Below are 8,079 nucleotides of genomic sequence, written 5' to 3'. Positions count from 1 at the left end.
GTACTAGGATCTCCACAGACAGCATCCTCATTTCTCCAACAACAAGAAGTCAATGCTTCAGAGCATGTCAACACACAAGCATCAGTTTTAGGATCTGAGAACAGAGGAAGTGAGTTGGAAATTCAAGTAGAAGTTGAAGCTGATACGGCATCACCAACAACTGAATATCCTGGACATGTCAATACTCAAGCATCAATTATAGAATCTGAGAACAGTGGAACTGAGTTGGAAATGCAAGACGAAGTTGAAGTTGATAGAGCATCACCAACAACTGAATCTCCTGGACATGTCAATATTCAAGCATCAATTATAGGATTTGAGAACATGAGAACTGACTTGGGAATTCAAGCAGAAGATGAAGCTGATATAGACTTAAGAACACAAAATGCCTTGCATATATTATCAAAAGCATGTAGTGACTTTGAAATCAGCAACAATGAAGAAGCAATCAAGGCAACAGACGCTATTGTTGATATCATAAATGAACAAGTACAGTTTATAATGATTATATTAAACTCTTGAAGCTTTATATATAATTTTATATTAGTTATTGACATTGTGGATATCGTAGTGGAAATAGATAAAAATATAATTGACATGGTATAGAATGGAATTTCAGGAAGACAGGGAGGATGCAGCTGCATGCTCAATTGTTGAGTATATGATGAGAGAGGGTATTGAAACACTGGATGACACCCCTCCTGAATCGAACATACAAAAACAAGAACATAAAGAGAAAGAGAAGATTCATGAGGAAAAAGAAAAAACTCCTGAAAACACGGACAGAAGAATAACTGTTTACCAGGTAAAAAAATTAAAATTAACTTTATTATTCTTAAAAAAATTAATGAATTATTGTTAACATTGCTTGTAATAGTTGTTAAAATGGCTTGTATGTGTAGTTGTCAAAGCATGTAGATTAGTTTACATAACTTGTCTGTGCAGTTGATATGATATGTATCGTAGTTGACATAATCATATTAGTTATTGACACGGTTACTGTAATTGCAAGTAACATTAAATTCACTGACAACAGAACCCGAACCCTATTCTGATCTCTGAGATTCCACTGGCTGAAGCTAGAGAGAGACGGACTCGTGCTAAAATGCGTCCTAGCCCAGTGCTACGCTCACCATTTGAAATACGAGCCGTGCATATGAAAACAACCTTGAACCCCAGATGAAAGAGATGTGTACTACTGCATAGTAGAAATTGAAGGAACAAATGAGTATGCATAATTTAATTCTTTGAATAATCTATACAATACTTTTATATTTTCATGCAGTTGACATAATTTATGAATGATATTTAAATGTTGTTTGCAGGCTTTCATTTCAGTGATTCATGTGTCTACACTAATGGTTTGTTTGGGCAAGCAAAGGAGTGTTTTGATCTCTGAAACCCCATTCAGAAATCAGTATAGGTGTAATTGATGTATGGGCAGCACACCTGAACTACAAGGAAAGAGAAAGGGCAGAATCGTCACCTCCGCGCCTGTTTCTGACAACATCCCCATGCGTGAGTAATCTAAAATTTTGTGTCAACTATTTGCATGACAATTTTCTGACAAAAAAATGTTAAATGCAGTATTTGAATATAACAAATCGGCAGCCTCATTGGGATCCATTACAATCCAAGAACAACTTTGTGTCGCGAATTGAAGAGGAGATTTGTCACGCCTGCATTTTACTATGGATAGTAAAATATGGTTAACCGTGATCGGGGATGGGAATTAAGAAGAGGGGATAGAAATTGGGGAAAATAAACATGGGTAGATCATATATTCAAGGGTTATTTGAAAAGAATATACTTTGAATAGACTAGCTCGATCATAACGACTTGAGTTAGAGGTTCATACAGCACAACTTTAACAAACATCAGAGTCACATAGAATTGGATTGCTTCAATGCACAGCGGAAATGACCGAAACACGGTTCCATGTATGAAGACATGAACCTCCGAGAGTACTGCATAAGAATAAGAGTAAGCCCCACTTTGGATCAGCACCCTCCACTCCATCACAGCTCAACCTGCACATTTAGAAATACATGCAGGGCTGAGTACAAAAGGTACTCAGTGAACACATTGCCGAAAGATACACATATACATTTATAAAAATATTGTCAAGCCATCGTTAGAATAATCCTTGGGGGTTTTCCTTAAAAAGACCCAAGCTTACTAAATTCATTTACTTAAAAAGTTCGTCTGATCAGACTTCATTCCTTCTGTAATTTGCCATATCTGGACATTCCTTCTTGTGCCGGGAAAGTGGCCACTTTCCACGGACACCGGACCGGCCAACCCTCTCGATGACACACAGTCCACGTGTACACTAGTCCGAGTAGGGACTCTCCCCTTGCTGGGACCCGAATTCGATTCTTACTTTAATTGGCATAGCACATTCGGTATAACCAACACAGATAGGCATCATTACATAAAACCAAAACAATTTATGGCAAGACAATATCATTTGCATAGATAAATATTATCTCAAAATATTCCATACTTTTCATTTGTATATAAGTTCGAAAGTTCACCTTGTATGCTTCCAAACTCCGTAAAATAATACTAACTCACTTGGAGTTACGTTCCTCGCGATGGACCTTGTCCAATAAAAGATAATCACGATTTAACTTCAAGAATTAAATAAAAGCATATGATATGCACCTAGGATAGGCATCCTATCTTCTTATTTTTTAAACGTTATTCCTTTCACTTCTCTATTTATAATTGGAAACAATGAATCAAGAGATTACTTAATCTAATAAAATCAAGAATTACTTTAACCAACTTACGCAAACATACATATTTAAATTAATTCAAGGGAGTATAAGCCCAAGAAATTAATTTAATCCAAGCTAAATCTTAACTTAAAAATAAATCAAGTATAGTCTAATAACTTAACTAACCCAAGTTAACTAACCCAAGAGGAAACTAATTCATAAACATAGACTCATATATCATTTTTATTCTGGCCCAAGCACTTAATCAATTTAACTATCTTGGTCCAAAGAATTAAATTAAGAGGTCCAACTTATTTAATTTAAGGAGGCCCAATCTTGAAATAAAACTTAAAGCCCAAAATAATTAAAATGAGAGCCCATGACTTTAAATAATGAGAGAAAATCCTACTCTCATTCTCTCCTCTCATTCCCTGCGCCTCCTCTCTCTCCCAACGTCTCTCTCACTCTACTCCCTCGGTTCTGCCGGACTGTAGCCGCCGGAGATGGCCAGCCACGCCTCCGGCGAAGTCGCCGCCAACCTCTCCTCTCCTTCTTCTCCCTCGCTGCCCCTTTCACGGTCAGCCGCTGCCCATCTTAGGCTCGGCCTTCATCCGGCGACGAGCTGGTCCCACCAGCCGCCGCCTGCCACCGCCGCCGCTGCATACACGGCGGTCTCACCGCCGTCGCCATCCACCGTCGACCGAGAGAGGAAAGGTTCTCACATCCCTTTTTATTTAATTTTTCTTACTAAAGATTTGATTTTGAAAACACAAAACTTAGTATCTGATTTCGAAAGTTGTAGAAACGGATATATCGTGAAAAGAAGATCGAAAAGAAATCAATTTTGTCGTCGCTCGCCGGAAAGTCGCCGGACAGCCGCCGGAGTGCCGTCGACGTCGCCGGGCAGAATCTTCGGCTTGAGGTGAGGCTCCTATTTCTCTAATTACTTTGTCGATTCTATGACTTTGCATATATGGTATGTAAATTAAGCTCAACATAGAATAAAATGGGGTTTCACACTTTGAAAGAAAGAGTTGAAAGATTGATTAGGAAGCATGCTTGGGTGTGATTCTATGTTCTATATGATTTCTTGCAAAAATGACATGTTTGATGAAATCATGCTTGAAAAGAATTGAAAAGATTTAAAGGGAGTTTTGAGAAAATCCTACCTTGAAAGAATGATAAAGATTGTTTGATTTGTGCTCCAACTTGAAAATACTCCTCCCCTTGCTTGCTTGAAAACTTATTCGTAGAAGAGATTTGAGTGTATAAAATCTTAGTGGAAAGCTTGTGTGTTTGAATTTGATAGATGAAAATCACTCATGCTTTATACTACTTCTTTTCCGACAAGAATGTTATTGTGAATCCTTTCCATAAGACACGTCTCAATCACTTTTAACACGTACCTCTTTGCATGTAGTAACTCTCTTCGTTCAAAACACGTAGGTAGCAAGTTCCTTATTGATCAACACGTAGGTGATGACCCTTTACTATGTAATTCATTTCGCAAGACATTTGTATATCTTTCATGGCACGTTTGTCTGCATTGTGAAGGATGTTTTTGGCCCATTCTATTGAAATCTTGATGTGCATGAATAGTCTTTAACTATTCATCACTATTCCTTACTATTTACACTATGCATGAAGAGATGCACAAATAATTACATGTATATACATATATATATCCTTTCGTATGTATTGGTGCCACTTTCAAATGAATAGTCATCTTTGTCTTTGATCATCATTCATAGTGACTAGATTGGATAAAAATGAAACCATCCTTTTTACCGTAACCTTATTTCCTTTACTTGTGTAGGATCATGATTTGAAGAAAAAGGATGGCATCTAAAGAGTGTAGCTTTGGTTCTCCGAGAAGCCATTATTCTTCTTTGTATAGATATAGAAACATGTAGTATTTTTCTCACTTGCATAGTATAGACTCTATTATGTATAAATAGACATTCAATATATACTTGTACTATAATTGTATATGGACAATTATTTCATAATTTCTTGTATGTTCTTGCACATTAAAACTCTTCGATAAATTTTTCTTTCTCACATCAACACTTGATTATCAGTGTATATAACCAAGGACAAAATAATGCAACAAAACATAAAGTATAAAATAATACTTACTTCATTTACGTAGAACATTTTTTTTTTTTTTTTTCGGGATGTTACAAGATTAGAACAATAGAAGATTTCGATTGGAGAAAGATTGATTTGGTAACAAATTTATTTTTGTACAAAGATCTCACAGTCTCACCTACATAATTTTGAACAGTAGTTGTCAAATTCTTTTCTCTAATTTTATCTATCATACAATACAGATCTTCTTCCCTATTTTTAAAAGTGGCTATTACTATCTTGTGGTATTCTGGATGAAGATGAACAAAATGAGATAATTGATAGTGCCAAACCACCTAGAGACAAGAATCCCTTGTAAAGTATAGCTTTGATGTTGCAATAATGGTATGCTTTTTTAAATATAACTAACATTATGTTTAGATTTTTGTTGACATAATTTATGTATCTTGCTAATATGCTTTGTATGCAAATTTTAATTTAGTTTTTTATATATTTGCAGAAAGATATGTTTGAGGAATACTTTATAGAGAATAACATGACAGATCTATTAGAAAATGTAAAGACGTCTCCATACAAAGTTATTGCTTTAGATTGGGCCACAAACACCAACAAACAAGACAACGGTGTTTATATGATGAGACATATGGAGACATACTTTGGCAGCAAGGGAAGGGATTGGAATGTAGGCTTTTCTCCACGTGGCATGAAGATTCTACAGGTACTCAGAGGAAGATATTGCGAAGCAATGCTTACATCATAGAGCAACAAGAAGTGTATGGATATGATACGCAGTGCTAACATCTGGATGAATGCAAACAAGCAAAGATTGTCTGCGTTACAGAACAAGTACAAGGAATGGTTTAGCCGTAGAACCAATAAGTAAACAACTGTTTTATTCTAATTTGAACAAAGAGTGATTTGAATATTTGATATTATCATGTTTTTTAGATGGATGTGTAAAACAATTATCAAATGTGGTTTTTAAACAATGCAGTCTGTAATAATATGTCAACTATCAAATCAATACAACAACTTAAATATAAATGTCAACAACTTGAATTGAATGTCAACAGCTCAAAAACAATTCTTGTAACTAAAAAAAATGTACAACTATTTTTCTTACTTTTTTAATTTGAAACATGTACTGGCATCATTATCATAAAGAATATATTAATAGTTTCCATATAAAAACTCAACCATAATTATCAAATGTCAATAACTTATAGCAAAAATGTCAACAGCTTGTCAATAGGCTTCATATAAAATTTCAGACAACTCAATATTTGGAACATGTTCATGAATTATGGTCATACAATACATGTCAATATAAAGCAAATTAAATGTCAAAAACAAAAAAGTAAATATAAATAAATTGTATGTAATGTCAATAACTAAATAATTGTCATGTCAACTACCTTTTTTTCAAATGTTAACAATGTTTTTTTCAAATGTTAACAATGTCAACTACCTTTTTTTCTAATAAAATGCAAGAAAAAAAATTTAATTCAAAACCCTCTACTCTACAAACTATTTCGCTAACTCACAAAAAAGCGTAGCAATTAATATTTCTCTACCATCTACTCTCTCACAAATAGATTACCGCTCAAAAAATTTCGACTACTCTCTCATATACAAACCCTTCATCTACTCGACTTCATCTCTTTTCTAGATTTCTAAATCGATTAAGAGTATTAGGACTGTCAATCGGACATAAAAACACAAGTGATTCAGTTGGATCGTCGACCGTTCCTGGAAAAACGACATCAGAAATGGAGGTCAACACCAAATCAACAAAAAGCACTGAAACGACTCGTTCAGGTTAAAGATTTCATTCGTTTTTTAATTGTATGACTTCAATTTTAGTTTTTTAAAACACACTTTGATTATTCAAAAGATTTTATTTTTAGGTTTCATTATTTAATTTTCTGATGAGTTCGACTTATGCTTTTTTTAAACAGCAGAAAAATATTTTTGCAGTTAAGTACTATATATTTAAATTTTTATGACATTTTATACAATAATTATTAACACAATGTATGCTTATTTGAATTGTTGTTGACATAGTCATATGGTTGCTATAAAATAGATATGTTCTGTATACACAAAGATGAATTCATATGTGAAGTGTGAGTGGATTACATAGTATTATATTATATATATCAACAGGGTATGACTGCACTTGTCATATGTATGCTTGTAGTTGCTATAAATTTTGACATGATATTACTGTATTGTTGACATTTTGTTGACATAGTGGTATTGACATTTTATACAATAATTATTGACATAATGTATGCTTGTTTGAATGGCTGTCAACATAGTCATATGGTTGCTATAAACTATATATGTTCTGTTGACACGGGATTATTATGAATTTTGACATGATATTACTGTATTGTTGACATTTTTATTGTACTTGATTTTAATCCAGAAAAAAAGAACACATCAAAGAGAAAAAGAAGCACATCAATTGATGAGGACGAGTTAACTATATCTGAGATTAGAAGCAAAAGAAGAAATGACCGGAAACAGTTAATTGCTTCTGAGATTAGAAGCAAAAAAACGGAATGACAAGCACACAGAGGTTAAGGAACAGAATAAGAAAAGTAATTACTTTTCTAAACTGCATCTAATCAAAAGGAAGACGTTGTTTTTTATTGAAACCATGAGAAAAATGAATGAGGCACAGGTTGGTTAATGCAGTGAAGGAGTTGGGTTTTGGGAATGTTTTGCATTTCAACATAGAGTACATTCCTAGCTTTTTGGCATTCGAATTGGTGAAGAGCTTTGATAAAAAAACAGTGCAAGATGAAGCTTAATAATGGGAGGAGTGTTAATATTACAGAAGACGATGTGGAGCTGGTATACGGATTTCCGAGAGGTAGGATTAGTTTCTCCAGATATATCTGTAAAAGTAATGCAGCTTTCATGAGAGAGTTAGGCAAAGATTGTCAAATAAAAAAAGGAGGAAACGTTAGCTATAAAGTTGTTGAAGAACTTATGTTAGCAAATTGTCAAGGAGGGACAAGGTTCAAGAGATTGTTCTTGGTACTATTAGAAGCAACATTGATTGAGCCATCAACATGTGGAACAATCAAGTCTAAGATTGTGGAAATAGTTGATGATCTGGACAGTATTAGAAATGTCAACTGGTGTTCGTACGCATTGTCTGTTCTCAAGTTTGCAAAGGAAAATTGGTCAAAGAAAAAGAAGAATGCTTTTGCAGGACCACTTCCTTTGCTCATGGTATGTTTTACATTTCACA

General features: G+C 34.3%; 2 long non-coding RNA genes across 6 annotated transcripts; one reads left to right on the top strand and one right to left on the bottom strand.

Annotated features, from left to right (window-relative positions):
- Positions 1-966: 966 nt before the first annotated feature.
- LOC125216322 (uncharacterized) lies at positions 967-4,037 on the bottom strand. 5 transcript variants are annotated; one of them, XR_016134850.1, is made up of 5 exons: positions 3,893-4,037; positions 2,538-2,603; positions 1,859-2,030; positions 1,450-1,563; positions 967-1,198 (listed from the first exon to the last, which is right to left on the bottom strand). It is a non-coding gene; the product is annotated as an uncharacterized LOC125216322 (long non-coding RNA). The 5 variants fall into 5 exon arrangements; XR_016134853.1 differs by having other exon boundaries at positions 1,450-1,527; positions 3,893-4,036; XR_016134851.1 differs by lacking the exons at positions 967-1,198; positions 1,450-1,563 and adding an exon at positions 1,570-1,689 and having other exon boundaries at positions 1,811-2,030; positions 3,893-4,036.
- Positions 3,121-4,741, top strand: LOC125216926 (uncharacterized). The gene is made up of 2 exons (XR_007175681.2): positions 3,121-3,645; positions 4,540-4,741. It is a non-coding gene; the product is annotated as an uncharacterized LOC125216926 (long non-coding RNA).
- The last annotated feature ends 3,338 nt before the right edge of the window (positions 4,742-8,079 follow it).

This window comes from Salvia hispanica, chromosome 2 (genome assembly GCF_029641045.1).
Source record: "Salvia hispanica isolate PSC_SH4W2 chromosome 2, Shi_PSC_v1, whole genome shotgun sequence".
In the NCBI taxonomy this organism is placed as follows: Eukaryota; Viridiplantae; Streptophyta; class Magnoliopsida; order Lamiales; family Lamiaceae; genus Salvia; species Salvia hispanica.
Note: the sequence above shows the minus strand (reverse complement) of the source record. Positions and strands in the feature narration are given on the sequence as shown.